A 13476-nucleotide genomic window follows, 5' to 3' on the forward strand; every position below is an offset into this window, starting at 1 on the left:
CCATTACAAACTTACCCAAGGAAGGGGGGGGGGAAGGTACAAGAAGATTTCAAAACCAAAAAGAGGTGTTCATTTGCTGAGAGCTTAGGAAGCATCCTTTCAATCAGAAATTGTCTGTGACTCGCTAAGCCAGGGATATGTGAGGATAGGGGCCATGAAGTGCTTTTCCTCCAACGGAACGTATCCCACGTTTTACATCAGTGTTTTTTTGTTTTTTGTTTTTTTTTAAACAAGGAAAAGGAAGGAAATGATGAGGGTGAGAAATACCACTAGCTTCCATTCATCTGGGAAAGATCCGGTGGGTACCCTTCAGTTCCTATTAAGTAAATTCAGCTATCGTTTTCAAGACGGCCTTTTCCCCAGAGCGTCCGTACGTCTGTCCCCTACCCTCTCTTCTCTCCCCCAACCTCTGGTGAGACGGCAGGTGCCCCCACGCCCGCTCAGCGCCATCAACACGATGCGTCGCCTTCTCCCACCACAGCCCATCCGCTCTTGACCGACCTCTCGACGTCCCTCCAGCCTTCTCTCTCCCGGGACCCCTTCGCCAACCTACCCTACCTGTTGGGTAGGTCTTACTTCCTGGGGACTCCTGCTGTCATTGCAAGGGGAGACACGGGCGCCTTGGAATCCTAGCTGTCCCTTCCTGGTGCAGGGGGCACCTGTGCTTAAACGCTGGCTTCGCGCAAGCACAGTCCAGCGGGCAGGCGACCGGGCGCTGCGGAGTTCAGCGGCCTGAGGCAGGCCGGGGGGTGGGGGGTGACCTCTCCGAAACACGGCTCTGTTTAGCGGGGCTCCAAGACTTTAGAACGGCCGGGGAGCCCGTGGCGAGCCCTGGAAAACCCGCCAGACCTAGGGGCCCGTCCCGGCCCCGCTCTCCGTCCTAGGCACGCGGCGGCCGGACGGAGCGCCCGGTCCCTCCGCACCGACTCCCGCGCCCAGTCCGACTGCGGCGGAGGCTCCCGCCGCCGCCGCCGCCGCCGCTGCAAACCGGTCTGCCTTCCCTGCAGGGCGTGCGGGGATGGAGCGAGGGGGTGGAGAGAAAAGGGGAAGAGCCTGGGCGGCCGGCGGGCGGGGCCTGCAGCCTCCCCGAGCCGCGGCAGCCGCCGCGCCGACTGCTCTCTCCGCGCCTCGCTCCGACTCAGGCGCGCACTGCGCCGGGACCCGCGCCCGCGCCCGAGCCCTGGGGGCGCCGCCGCTCCTCGGCTCCCGGCCCCCGGGCGCGCCGCGTTGAGGCCGCGCCGGGCAGGGGGGCTCCGGCTGCCCGCTCGCCGCTCCGTGTGGCCGGAGGACTGGCGGGGAAGGAAGGGGAACGCGGGGACACACACACTCGCCGCGGCGCGCGCGCATTGCACACTCGCCGCCGCGCGCCCCCGCCGAGGCGCGTCCCGGGCGAGTTTGGCCCCGCGGCTCCGGCCCGGCACCTGCCGGCTCCGCGCGCCGCGCCCCGCCCCCGCCCGCGCCGACCCTCCGGCCCCTCCCGCCCCTCGCCGGCACAGATCTCCCGGCGCCGGGGGGGAAGCAACTACATCCCGACAACTTGCAGACTGTGGCGCAACTGGTCTCGACAGCAGAGGCGCCCGAATGCTGCCCGGGTGAGGTAAGTTTCCTGCGCGTCCCCGGCCCCTCCTCTCTAGACCCTCCTCCAGGGCTGGGGCTGGGGGGGCTCCGCGTCCTGACCAACCCTGGAGGTCTCTCCACGTTCGCACTTTGTCGGCGTAGTGCTGGGGGTAGGGTGGAGGTTGTGCGTGGCCACCGGAGCGGGACCTTCGTTCCGCTGGGGCCACGGCCGCGCGCTCCCCGCGAGCACCCACTAGCTCGCCGCCCGGATCCCCTCCGGCCGCAGTAACCCTCGGGGACCTCTCTGGGTTCACGTAAGGGGGAGCTCCCCCCCCCCTTTTCGGAGGAACCGGCTGAGTTTGGCAGCAGAAGGTGGGATCTCCCACCCTCCCCGGGCAATAAACAGAGGCGAACTTGTTAGGCGCCCCTGGGATCTCAAGAGGGGCTTGCGAGTCGGTGTTCTGGTCATTTCTGGCGCCGAAGCCGGATTGCACAGGTGCGGAACGGTTGCAGCCTATATGCAGCAGCCGACTTGGGCGTTTCGCGTTGTTCTCTCCCCCAGCCCCGTCAACGTGACGCTTCAGCAGCTGGGGCGAGGGGTGGGAATGTGGGGGCAACGGAGAGGGAGAATGCCAGGGCTCGATATGCCAGGCCGGTGCCCGGAGTCGCCAAAACTGAAGACAACCAGTCTGCTTATCTCGCATCTATGCAGATGAGCCCGTTGTATTCTTATCCGCCCCCCCTCCCCCCTCACCGCCCCGGCTCCCTAGTCTCTGGTGCCCAGCATGGTCGGGTAGAAACCTGTTCCAGAGAAGTTGTTTGGATAAGCTGGTGAATTCTTTCATCTGATGTACTAAAATCAGGGCTCTCAACAAGGAAATGCTAGTTACTCTGATGCTTTTTAAAGGCAGAGTGTTGGATACTCCAAACACCCACCGACCCGGTCTTCGCAGGACCTTTTCAGCCTCCCAGGGGCCCGAGCTAATGACCCTTGAGAGACAGGTTGGGCCTCAGAACGTGTTAGTCTCCTGCAAAGAAAAAAAATCGGGTCTCCCCATCAGCCCTCCTGAGCATGGGTTTGGGGATCCTCGGTTGCCCCTCCGGGGGAAAAGCATCCACCCAGACTTGTCTCTTTTCCGTGGAAAGGCTGAAGTGTTCTGCAGTTGTTGGAGAAAGGCCCAAGGGTTGGTTTCATTCCCCCTCTAATGTGATGAAGTAGAATAACGTTCATGGAAGCTTCGGGCAGAGCATTTCCAGCTGAAAGGAGGCCCTGGGAAAAAAAGCCTTTCTCAGCCAAGCCCATGCTAGTGGCATGCTCGTTGAGTGAGCCTTGCACCTAGTCTCGGTGCTGAGGGGAATGATGCATTCCGTGCTCAGTAATGGGAGTGGAGACTTAGGAATACCGGGGAGAAAGCGGTGAAATCTGAGCCTCATGAATAATGACATCTTAGTTGAGAAAGAAAACTGTTCAGAACTGAATGGTAAAACCACATTACATTTTTGTCCAAATTAAGACTAGAGGAAATCTAATAATAATACCTTGCATTTTGAATCCGTGCCTTGTTGTAAGTGAATGTTTTTCAATGCTCTTTAAATTCTAACCATTTCTGGGGGAGGCAGGGCAAAGATTATTAAGCACATACTCGCAGTGGGAACCTGAGGCCCACAGATTCAGGGACTTACCAAGGTAACAGGAGGCTGGAATTAGAGTCACAGCCACGTTCTCTGAAATACACCCCCCCCCCACCCCCCGCCATCACCGTAGTGCTGGCTCTGAACTTTAAGGTTTTCATGATGGCCAGAGTGCTTCTGCATTTCTTGTGGTCTGTGCTGTCTCACTGTGAATCACTGTTCACATTTGACAGATGAGGAAACTGAGGTTTAGACCGGGATGGGACTTTTCCATGGTATCCTGCCTAAGCTAGTGGAGGTTATAAGATAACAGAGCTCTTGATGTCCCGTCCACTGCTTTGCAAATGATGCCATCATTGCACTTCTGATGGCGATGAGGGGACATCACGGATACTGCAGTACATTGGGGGACTATTAACCGTGTCTGCTGGTGACCTGAGTTCTAGTTCAGGCACTCTTTTTGGCTGTGTGACCCCGGGCCACATCATACCACCTCTGAGCTTCAAGTGTCCCACATACACAGTAAGAAATTAAAAATGAATTATTTTTCTCTTTCTAGTCTCAGCATTTTATAATGCTTATCGATGTGTTTTTAATCCATCTGATCATTTTCTCTAGGGGAAAGAAAGTTTGTTCACCCTGTCTTGAGTAAGGGATTTAGCTAATTATCTCTTCCCCTTGTAATTTACTCCCCCTTCCCACTGACCACGTCCCACTTAGTGAGGGGGAGAAGGCACTTTATTTTTTTTTTTTTAATTTTTTTTTTTTAACGTTTATTTATTTTTGGGACAGAGAGAGACAGAGCATGAACGGGGGAGGGGCAGAGAGAGAGGGAGACACAGAATCGGAAACAAGCTCCAGGCTCTGAGCCATCAGCCCAGAGCCCGACGCGGGGCTCGAACTCACGGACCGCGAGATCGTGACCTGGCTGAAGTCGGACGCTCAACCGACTGCGCCACCCAGGCGCCCCGCGAGGGCACTTTAAACTTAGCATCCGTATTGTTTAGTGTTACTATTTGACTTGGAAATATCCTGCTGGGCTGATCTACTGTAGAATACATATTAAGATTCACTTGGCTATCCCAGTCAACTCATACCTTTAGTATATTTTTAGCTTTGGAGTTTGTATGTAGTAACACTCAAGAAATAGCTGTTGAATGAAGGGGGTGAATGAAATCACTCACAAGGAAAGCACATGCTGTGAAACAAAGCAAGGGTCTCGCCACGTAAATTCCCAACATCTGCTGACCCATAAGGTAATTTACCTACAGGAGGTGCGCCTCCTGAAGCTGGCAGAGACAGGTGCCTGTTACTCTCCTTCCTGAATACATCATATAAAGAAGAGTTTTTCTTTCTCCACGGAGGCAATAGACTCATGTTGTCTCTGTCATGCTCTTTTGCTCCCCTTTCTGTCCCTTAGTTAGTAATGGGCAGCTGGCTGCGCATTGCTAGACATTGACTTATGCCCTTTTGTCAGAGTCTTGAGATGGAGAAACCTACCGCTTTTTTTTTTTTTTTTTTTTTTGAGTAAGTTTCAAGCAGCTGCTAATACTGGCTAGAGGTTTCACAGAGGAAACCTAATTAACAAAACCAACCTAGTTTCTGTTCCCTTTAAGGGTCCTCTTTCCACCCCTCCTTCCCATATACACAGAAGTTGTGTTTTTATTTTCAGAAGAATGATGAAGAATTAGAATGGTTCTTAGATATTGTGAACAGGTCCAGCCATTGGGATTGAGGTGTATGTCTTCGTGATAAAGAATTTAAATGTTAAATAGTTCAGAGACTTGTCGCTTTTACGGGTAAGACAACTGAGGCATCGAGAGGTGAAGTGGCTTACTCAGGGTCCCACCTATGTTTTGCAAGAATTCTTAGGAAGGTTCACATTTAAGGTTGCGCTGGGGGTTCTGTGGTGAAGGTGCATTCTTGATTTTTAAAAATCATGGAGATTAACAGAAAACTTCTCTCTCTTTTTTTTTTTAAGGTTTTATTTATTTTTGAGACAGAGAGAGACAGAGCATGAACGGGGGAGGGGCAGAGAGAGAGGGAGACACAGAATCTGAAACAGGCTCCAGGCTCTGAGCTATCAGCCCAGAGCCCGACGCGGGGCTCAAACTCGCAGACCGCGAGATCGTGACCTGAGCTGAAGTCGGACGCTTAACCGACTGAGCCACCCAGGCGCCCCAGAAAACTTCTCTTTACTAGTAATAGTAAACTGTCATAATTTTAAACGATTTAGTATGGAGATTTGTAAATTTCTCATCCAAGCAGACACCATTAGAAAATGTTTGTCTGTTTTCGTCTATTCACTCTGATTCTCCTGACTCATGTAGAACATCAGACTCAGAATTAATACTTTGTTCCAACCAGTGCTTGAAGAAAGGGAACAGTTGGAATAGAAATACAAATGTATGGTGGTTTTCCAGGCTTCTCTTCCTGGTAAATAAAACCAGAAGCCAAAGGTGGCATTGCTGTAGAGCCAGTGAAGTCATAAATATGTATACGTTTAATTTGCATTTTCATTTTGCTTGTACTTCAGTTAAATGGGAGTCCGAAGTTTGATATCCTGGGGGGAAAAAATACATTTTTTTTTTTTTTTTACTATGGCTAGAACCTTCATTAGCTACACTGTAAAACATCAAGTCCTAAATGTATTTGTTGCAGAAATGTGTTCTTTGTATCAAGTGTATTAACCGGAGTTGGAAAGAGTCCTTTCTTTTTTAGAAGCTGCCCAGTTAGAACTGTACATTATGTAGCTCAGCTGTTCATTTGTGGATTCATGTATGGCCAATTCTCAATGCAAGGAAAATTAGGGAGGAAACCTAGCCTTCGGTTTTATTTAATATTTTTCTTTTTGAAAAAAAAAAACATCTAAACCTAGTTTAGTGATGAAATTTTTGAAATACTGTATAGAAAACAATTGGCTGCCATTGATGAAGTATTTTATTCAGCCAGGCTCCTTTCAGTATAAAAGATGAGGCCCGAGAAAACAGGCTTGATTTTGTGTATTCCAGATACAATTGTAGCTACTTCTGTCTGGTTTTGCAGGAGGTATATAAAGGAGATCATGATAGAGGAACATACAGGAATTGTACTCACAGGAGGTTACTCCTGGGTAAGGTGTATTTGAAATACGGATAATAATCGGCACGTGGTTACATGTTGACTCAGCCGGCAGCGCCTTGGCATTATTTTAAGTTACAACTTGTACTTGAATGGAGAGCTACGCAAAGTATGTGTCCTTCTGGTCCAAAGTCTTCTGTGTTGTTTATGGGAATGAATGAACGACAGGTGTGCAGTGTGTTTTTGGGGAGTTTACATCGTGGGCGAGCAACTTCTGGAGACCTACTTGTTTTCTCTAAGAGTTTTAAAAAGGCACTTGCAAAATTGTGATGAACTGCAAAGCATTGAGTGGACACGGTTGCTTCCACTAAAAATGGGCGAATGTGTATTTCAGTAGAGGTTCTGCAGGCAAGGGTTGGACTTTCAGGCACCGAGGCGAGTGGGCTAGAAAGTAGAATTATCTTGAATCGGAGCTCAAGTTCTGGGATGAAAGATAGGACTGTAAAAAAAAAATTTATTTGGTAAGAACGAGGTGATATTTAAGCTTTTCCGTCCAGATCTGGATCTTTGGTCCTAACATTTGTTGATAAAGTAGGAAACGAAAACACTGGAGCGATGAAAAGCAATGTTATGACCTGCTTGAGGGAGTAGTAAGCCTTTCATGCGTGTTTAGCTAATATTTATCAGTGGGAAAGGTTGGGCACCAGGTTTTATTTTTGTATTCTTGGAACTTAGCACGGGGCTGGCAGATAGTAGGGGTTTAATAAATGGGTAGTGAATGATGTATGCATTCAGACAAATAATGCTCTTCACACCTCTGGGATGTTTTCGTAATTATTGTAATGATTTTATTTTTTTCAGACCATTTAAAAAACATCAGTAGTTTCAGCATTTGATAGGGGTCCTTCATTTTTCATCGCATACAGTGTTTATTCACCAGACCCAATCTTTTTAACCAGCATGCCTGGGAATGATTTTTTTTTTTTTTTTTTTTTACTTATAACCTAGATATAAAATGTGCCCTTTCTTTTATTATTTACAAGTACCAGATTGACATATTTTTAATGCACCTGGAGTGGGTTAGTAGTGAGTTTGGTTCAGGTGCACAGATAAGAATGGACTTTCTCTAAGTTGTTGTGGTTTTTTTTCTTTAATGTTTGTTTATTTTTGAGAGAGAGCAAGAGGGTGAGTGAGGGAGGGGCAGAGAGAGAGGGAGAAACAGAGTCTGAAACACGTTCCAGGCTCTGATCTGTCAGCACAGAGCCCAACGCGGTGCTTAAACTCACTAACTATGAGATCATGACCTGAGCCAAAGACGGACGCTTAACCGACTGAGCCACCCAGGTGCCCCAAGCTTCTCTAAGTTAATGGATTTAAGCGTGCCTCTTCTTGGGACTTTGGCCTTCTGTGATCATCTGACCTAAAGAGAACCTTCTTCCTCTGTCTTCTTCACTTCTCACAATGGATACTTGTACATGTCTGTGTTTCACTTGCTTTTCTACCACCTTTGCCCAAACTCCCGCTCAACTTAAGAGTAGAAACTCCTTGGGGCGCCTGGGTGGCTCGGTCGGTTAAGCGTCCAACTTCGGCTCAGGTCACCATCTCGCGGTCCGTGAGTTCAAGCCCCGCGTCGGGCTCTGTGCTGATAGCTCAGAGCTTGGAGCCTGTTTCAGATTCTGTGTCTCCCTCTCTCTCTGCCCCTCCCCTGTTCATGCTCTGTCTCTCTCTGTCTCAAAAATAAATAAACATTAAAAAAAAAAAAAAAAAAGTAGAAACTCCTTGAGGGCAGAAGTCCTGGTTGTTTCACACGATTTCTCAAGTATTTGGTACATAGTAGGTGCCTGCTTAGTATTTGAATGAATGAATGAGTCCCATCCGTGCTGTGCAGATGAACTGGACCACCCCTGAGGGCACTGGAATCGAACAGGTGCCGCTCCAAGACAGCTCTTAAGCGCTAGCTGTCGTAGCTCTACGGGAATGCCGAGTCCTCCAAGGGGAGGAAACCGAGCTTGCTTAGGTGACTAGATTGTGGCTTGAGTATGAAGCAAGGTCTCTGTTTCGAGAGTTGAGTTATTATTCCTTTCTCTTCACTCAAAAATGAATGGCAGCAAACTGTTAAGAACTTCTCAAGCACGAAACCAAACATTCCAAAACTGTTAAACCAGGGCCTCAACATCCCTAACTCCTAAGTACATGCAGTGCCTATCTAAGACAGCTTGTGATCGTCTACGGGGCAAGTCCTAGGACCCTTGAGGTGAAAACTTCTCAAGGCTCAGCTGATGTCTCTTTTTTTTTTTTTAATTTTTTTTTTTTTAACGTTTATTTATTTTTGAGACAGAGACAGAGCATGAATGGGGGAGGGTCAGAGAGAGGGAGACACAGAATCTGAAACAGGCTCCGGGCTCTGAGCTGTCAGCACAGAGCCCGACGCAGGGCTCGAACTCACAGACTGTGAGATCATGACCCTAGCCGAAGTCGGCCGCTTAACCAACTGAGCCACCCTAGGATTTTTTTTATATATATATATATATAGAAAGTATTTTTTAAGTTTTTATTTTTTAAGTTTCAGTATTTTTAAGTTTATTTATTTTGAGGGAGAGAAAGCACACTTGGGGGGGTGCAGAGAAAGTGGGAGAGAGAGATTCCCAAGCAGGCTCTGCGCTAACAGCACAGAGCCCAGATGCCGGGCTCGATCTTATAAACCGTGAGATCATGACCCAAGCCAAAATCCAGAGTCGGGCGCTTAAGCAGCTGAGCCATCGGGCACCCCAAAAGCTCTTGATAGTCATGGCCCTGCTAAGTGATGGGTCCTGCCAGGACTGGGAGACAGACCAGGGTATCTAGGTGATGAAGGATGAGCCATGCTCTATGTATAACTTAGGTTTGAATGTGACTTTGGGAGGATAGCAGGTAAAGGAATGATTCTTTGAACTGATGGTTGTCTGAGAAGAGGAGAAGGGCGGTGTTCTGACAATTTCCAGGGTATTTCATGCCCGTTCAACATGCTAGAGATTGACTGAACACCTGGCCCAGACTCTGCCACTGCTGTGGGGCGTGCAAAAAAGTATAAACATGGTCTGGCTCAGCTCGACCAAGAACTTAACGTGTCCCAGGCACCTGTGATGTGAAGTGCTCTTTCTTGGATCTGCATCGTGCACCTGAAGGCGGGCCCAGCATCCCTGTTAACAGTGGAGGACAGGGAAAGCTGTTCGGATGATCACAGGCTCATGAGCACCGAGCCAGTAAGAGTGGGGCTAAGGTTCCAGTCACGGCTTTTCTGACTTAAAAAATTTTTTTTAAATGTTTTTATTTATTTTTGAAGGAGAGAGAGACCGAGCGTGAGCAGGGGAGGAGCAGAGAGAGAGGGAGACATAGAATTTGAAGCAGGCTCCAGGCTCCGAGCTGTCAGCCTGGAGCCCGACGCGGGGCTCGAATTCACGGACCGTGAGATCATGACCTGAGCCGAAGTCGGACGCTTAGCCGACTGAGCCACCCAGGCGCCCCACGGCTTTTCTGACTTGAAAGCCCACATGCTTTTCTCCGCTTCTCGCTGTTGCGCCACGGAATGAAGTTTTGGGGGGAGAGCTTAAATAAGGAAGACACAAGTGAATCTAGAAGTTGTTTCTCCCAGCTGAGCCTCTCTAGGAGCTCTAGATTACGTAATTAACATCACGGACTTCGTGCCTGGGTATCTCAAAGGCACCTCAGATTTGACTCGTCTGAGGCCAGGAGGCTGGTCTCTCTCCATCCCTGGTCCTCTTGCGCGGTTCCTTAGCTCTGTGATGGGCCCTGCCGTCCACCAGGTCACACGAGGCCGACATTCAGGAGCCGTCCTTGACCCCAGGGCATCCAACCCGTCCCGTTTCTGTTGCTTTTGCTTCCTGTGAACATCTCCCCCGCCCGTCTGTTTCTCATTGTTCCTGCTGATTCCGTCCTAACCTAGCTTCTCATCCCTCCGCTGGACTCTAGCCAGAGCCTCCCGGGCCCCTGAGTCCTCTCTGGCCCTCCCCTCGTCCATCACCCGGCTGCAGCCAGGCCAGTCGAGGTGGCCTAGACTGTGCCGGCCGCATTCTTGTCGTCCACGTGCGTCCTTGTCCTCAGGGAAGCAGACACATCCTGGCCTCTGTGGCTCTCCGGGTAGGTGGGCTGGTGAACTCCTGCATAGCCTCTCAGGACTTGCTCTTCCACACTGATCTCTGCCCGTGGCTTTTCAGTTGCTCAGTCACAGTTGAACCGTGAGTAAAAGACCGGTATTAATCTGTCTTAGTTCAGGCTGCTGTCACAAAGTACCACAGACGGTGCGGCTTAGAAACAACAGCGGGTTATTTCCCACAGTCCTGGAGGCTGTAGTCGCAGATCAGGGCACCAGCCCGGTCCGGGTTGGGTGAGGTCCCTTTTCTGGTTGCAGACTTCTGACTTCTTGGACCCTGACTTGGTGGAGAGAGGATGAGGGGGCTCTCTGGGATTTCTCTTCCTCAGGACACTAATCCCGTTCATAAGGGCCCCAATCTCAATAACTAATCCTTTCCCGAAGGCCCCACCTCTTAGTACCATCACACTGGGTTAGGATTTCAGTATATGAATTACAGGGAACCCAAATATCGAGGCCATCGTACAAGCCTTTATGGCCACGTCATTGCCCTTTAAGAAATCATTCTGTGTTGAAACCCCGCATCCAGAGACCTACAACCAACAAATACAGTCAAAAGAAACGTCTCATGTGAGAAAAGTGTACTACACGAGATGTGTTCTGGTATTTTCGGAGATGTTCCTTCCCGCTTTAACTTAAGAGCCTGTCCTGTTACACGGGATCGGTAAATTGCAGTGATGAAACACCGCCTTTATACGGGGGTATTGTCTCAATTTTTTCGTATGAGCCTCATCCCAAAGTTCGCACTGACTTATTTTAGCAAGACCCTGAATACTGTAAGAAAAAACGAACCCAGCTTTAAAAATATGTTAAGAACCATTTGACAGTGTTTTTTATTTTTTTCCTGCCTGAAATTCACGGAGACTTTTGAGACTGTCCATTTTAATTGCCTCTCCAATCACAAAAGGAAAGGAGCTTAAGCCAGAGGACCCTGGGCTACTCAGAACTCTTAGGCTGTTTTGCTTTTGGAGTGAATTTCCTGATGGCTAAGAGTTTGCTTGCTCCTTGAAGTCTCTTAATCTGTCACATCTAACATTTGCATGGAACATTCCCACAAAGTTGTCACAACCTTCCCCAGTTCTTAAGATTATACAGAACAGAGCGTGTCTTTTGTGCTATAATAAAGTGATAGCTTTGGATCTATTCAGGGATGAGAAGCTCTTTGCCCCTGTACCAAACAGCCCCACTTTACCGTCTTTGAAAATTGCATCTGCCTTTTCTTGAAAAAAAAAAAATTGTTTTGGCCCTTTTTCTGTGACTTTCAGCAGTGATCGCCCCTTCATTCGTTGTTTGCTGTTGAGAATCTGTTGTGATCTTGGGAACCAGATAGCACCCAAGCTGTCTGAATGATTTCCCAAATAAATTCGTATTAGGCGCTGACATTGATATTTAAAAAAAAGAGAAAAACACAGGTTTTGAGGGGGGACCTCAAGAGTTCTTGATGTAAAGCAAGCAAGATTTAGTTTTTCCTCATTCACTTTGTTTTTTTGGCCAATAAAGAGTGTGTTTTTCTTACCCTGTTCTGCGGCTGTTCAGATAAATAAATTTCTACCTCTTAGGCTGAGATACTCATGGTTTCTTTTTTCTTTTTATAAAATATTTATGTGTTTCCTACATGGTGGCATAGAGCACACTTGCTTGACTTTTTAATTTAACTTAAACGGAGTTGTAATTTACGGGTGTTTTGGTGACAGCTTCATTTTTAATCTTTGATGCCTTTAGAGGTAGTAGATAACTGAAGATATTTTTCTTCCCATTGGAGAAATGCCATAGAAAAATTTCCCCAGTTTCCTGATGTACTTCTTCCATTGGAAAATAGACTTAAAACCTGCACTAAAACCAGGAAGGTGAATATGAGATAGTTAACTTTTTTTAAATGGAGAAATGTAGCTTATTTAAAAAAATTTTTTTTTCAGTGTTTATTTTTGAGAGAAAGAGACAGAGTGTGAGTTATAAAGGGGCAGAGAGAGAGGGAGACACAGAATCTGAAACAGGCTCCAGGCTCTGAGCTGTCAGCACAGTGCCCGACGTGGGGCTCGAACTCATGAACTGGGAGATCATGACCTGAGCTGAAGTTGGACGCTCAACTGACCGAGCCACCCAGGTGCCCCAGGGAAGTGGAACTTATTTTTAAGGAGTGAGGTGAACCACACTCTTTGGAGGCTTAGAAATGCCTTACAGAGAAGCAAAAAAACCTACTAGTGTTGTCGCTTTAGCAAGCTGTATTTAAATGATGCCTTTTTATTGTTTTTCCCAAGACATGCAGTTAGACGATGTAGCGAAGATTTGTGGCAAGTGGAGTAAATGGGAATTGTCTCATGCTGAGGGTTAAGAGGGAAACATGACTTTTGTTTATGTTTGTAGAAAACAGAATGGAAATTCAGCCTGTGAGATTTGTGGAAGGTTGGGCCCCATTACTCAGTTTTGTGGTTTGTCAGAAACTCCCTCTCCCAAGTGGCTATTTATAAACGTGACCATGATGCAGCATTTCATCTTGTGCAAACTTTATATAAGACAGAGTCACTTGCCGCGTAAATCAGAAGATGTCTGGAAGCGTTTGGAAACTGAGTGTTAAGCGTCCTCCACGTGCACCTAGCAGCTCCGGAGACGATCATTAACAGTCCCTGCAGTTACATTTTTACTGGTTCCTTCCTTGTCTGCCTCCTTCACTGGGAAGTGATTTCCCCAGGGGGGAGGGACTATGTATGGGTCACTGCTGTTGTCCCAGCACCTAGCAAGGTGTCCAGTGCAAAGAGTGGTTGAATGGGTGAGTAACTGATGTCCTTAGGCTACAACTGTCTGTTTTCAACTTGCCAGCTCCCCTTCCTCTTTTAATTTAATTTTTTTTTTTTTAGTGTTTATTTTTGAGAAAGAACGAGAGAGAGAGACAGAGTGCATGCGGGGAAGGAGCAGGGAGAGGGAGACACAGAATCCAAAGCAGGCTCCAGGCTCCGAGCTGTCAGCACAGAGCCCGACGCGGGGCTCGAACCCACAAACCGTGAGATCATGGCCTGAGTCGAAGTCGGACGGTTAACCGAATGAGCCCCCCCAGGTGTCTCCTGTAGCTGTCCCTTGTT

The 13476-nt window shown here is 48.5% G+C and overlaps 1 protein-coding gene across 1 annotated transcript in view; it reads left to right on the forward strand.

The window, feature by feature from the left end:
• Positions 1–1100: 1100 nt before the first annotated feature.
• The window catches only part of PIP5K1B (phosphatidylinositol-4-phosphate 5-kinase type 1 beta), a 293079-nt gene continuing 280703 nt past the window's right edge, over positions 1101–13476 (forward strand). The window contains exon 1 of the mRNA XM_086684735.1: positions 1101–1597. The gene's annotated coding sequence lies outside the window, so the exon portion shown is untranslated. The remainder of the gene's footprint in view (positions 1598–13476) is intronic.

The sequence above is a fragment of the Puma concolor genome, chromosome D4 (genome assembly GCF_028749965.1).
Source record: "Puma concolor isolate L17-30 chromosome D4, mPumCon1.1.hap2, whole genome shotgun sequence".
Lineage (NCBI taxonomy): Eukaryota > Metazoa > Chordata > Mammalia > Carnivora > Felidae > Puma > Puma concolor.